General features: G+C 48.2%; 1 protein-coding gene across 27 annotated transcripts in view; it reads left to right on the top strand.

Annotated features, from left to right (window-relative positions):
- Nucleotides 1-2,500, top strand: part of epb41l2 (erythrocyte membrane protein band 4.1 like 2) — a 136,947-nt gene that overhangs the window by 86,506 nt on the left and 47,941 nt on the right. The window lies entirely within an intron of this gene.

Below are 2,500 nucleotides of genomic sequence, written 5' to 3'. Positions count from 1 at the left end.
ACACCACACACACACACACACACACACTATATACACACTACACACCACACACATTTTGAAAACCATTGTTAAAGTTATACAGCTGCACAAAGCCGGTCGGCGTCTTTGCCGTAATGGTTCTATGTGCCGTCCTTCTGCGTTCGAGTTAGACAAAGAAAAGTGGCTTTTCAAAACAGCCCCCAAACACCCACCCCAGAGCGTCCACAGTTCCTCCCACCTTCAGGAGCATCAGAAGAGGGTTTACCTGCTCATCAACCTGAAAGATCTCACGGTTGAGTCTACTGCAGCCCCGTAGCTGTAGCGAGAAGTCACGGGTTCACACTGACCCCAGCCTGAGGGAGTTTACAGCCCACAAGGGCATAAAAACGAAGCGAGAAAGAGCAGCGTGACCACACAAAAAGAGATGCGTCTCTAAAAAACTCTGTGAATAGAAGGTTTGCTGGGTGGATCCATATAACCTGCAGAGTTCAGAACATTTCAGTGTGTGATGTTTCATAAAATAACTCGTACAAGTGGCTGCCAAGGCTCGTAAATAATAACCTTATTCATAAATATTGAGCTATGGTCAGTTTCTTACTCACCGGCTTCTCCTTTCAACTTTCCGTTCCACCTTAAATGTCACACTGAGGCGCCTTAAACGTAGAACGAATTCAGAAAGTTGGTGAATTCGAAGCCGACGTCAGCTGACCTCAATAAATGTATCGGTTTACCTAAATTAATGCATCATTAATCATCAAATACGCCGGATTTTGAGTATAGCTGTAATCAGCCACTGGAGCTGCGTTGAGAAGCTAGATGAAGAAACAGGCTTTTCAAAACAGCCCCCACCTTCGAGATGCTTCATCAGAAGAGGGTTTACCTGCTCCTTAACCCGGAGAGTCTCTCTGTGGAGCCCCGCAGGTGTAGCAAGAACTCACAGGTCCTTTAATTACCTAATGAGCTCAGTAACACACCTACAGAGCATCACACACTCGCTCACACACCCTCTGCCGTCAGCACTAAACCCCACTCTGAGGCGTGCAGGTCTGAAGAGCTTGGCGTGGTTCCGGTCCCTACGGCGAGACCGAGACATGTATCCCTGCTGCGCTGCTCATCCGGCTGCTCCGACAACAGCTGCACCTGTTCCTCGTGTTCTAGCATGATTCTCAGCAGGCGCTCCGCACTGCACGTTAGCACAGTGAGGCAAAAGTTTCCGGACACCGATTTATCTCGTTTTTATGCCTCCGCGATGCTGACGGTGCTGTCTGTTGCGGATTTTCTCAGGATGCGCAGTTGGTTTGAGATGACCCCGGACATGAAAGACAATAATAAAATAAATCAATAATAAAAAAGGCAAAACGTGTCCTGTGACTTTTGACTCACGCTGCATATTAAATATCATCACTCTTAACGTTATAACAGTGTTACACGTCGGCTTAAACTGTCGAATTAAACTTAAACTGTCCTCCCCCTGACTGTGATTGGTCCTGATTACTGTGTCCTTTATTTCGGGTCCTCCCCCTGACTGTGATTGGTCCTGATTACTGTGTCCTTTATTTCGGGTCCTCCCCCTGACTGTGATTGGTCCTGATTACTGTGTCCTTTATTTCGGGTCCTCCCCCTGACTGTGATTGGTCCTGATTACTGTGTACTTTATTTCCGGTCCTCCCCCTGACTGTGATTGGTCCTGATTACTGTGTCCTTTATTTCGGGTCCTCCCCCTGACTGTGATTGGTCCTGATTACTGTGTCCTTTATTTCCGGTCCTCCCCCTGACTGTGATTGGTCCTGATTACTGTGTCCTTTATTTCGGGTCCTCCCCCTGACTGTGATTGGTCCTGATTACTGTGTCCTTTATTTCGGGTCCTCCCCCTGACTGTGATTGGTCCTGATTACTGTGTCGTTTATTTCGGGTCCTCCCCCTGACTGTGATTGGTCCTGATTACTGTGTCCTTTATTTCGGGTCCTCCCCCTGACTGTGATTGGTCCTGATTACTGTGTCCTTTATTTCGGGTCCTCCCCCTGACTGTGATTGGTCCTGATTACTGTGTCCTTTATTTCGGGTCCTCCCCCTGACTGTGATTGGTCCTGATTACTGTGTCCTTTATTTCGGGTCCTCCCCCTGACTGTGATTGGTCCTGATTACTGTGTCCTTTATTTCGGGTCCTCCCCCTGACTGTGATTGGTCCTGATTACTGTGTCCTTTATTTCGGGTCCTCCCCCTGACTGTGATTGGTCCTGATTACTGTGTCCTTTATTTCGGGTCCTCCCCCTGACTGTGATTGGTCCTGATTACTGTGTCCTTTATTTCGGGTCCTCCCCCTGACTGTGATTGGTCCTGATTACTGTGTCCTTTATTTCGGGTCCTCCCCCTGACTGTGATTGGTCCTGATTACTGTGTCCTTTATTTCGGGTCCTCCCCCTGACTGTGATTGGTCCTGATTACTGTGTACTTTATTTCCGGTCCTCCCCCTGACTGTGATTGGTCCTGATTACTGTGTCCTTTATTTCGGGTCCTCCCC

Source organism: Pygocentrus nattereri, chromosome 4, assembly GCF_015220715.1.
Source record: "Pygocentrus nattereri isolate fPygNat1 chromosome 4, fPygNat1.pri, whole genome shotgun sequence".
NCBI lineage: Eukaryota > Metazoa > Chordata > Actinopteri > Characiformes > Serrasalmidae > Pygocentrus > Pygocentrus nattereri.
This window is presented reverse-complemented; position numbering and strand designations above follow the sequence as displayed.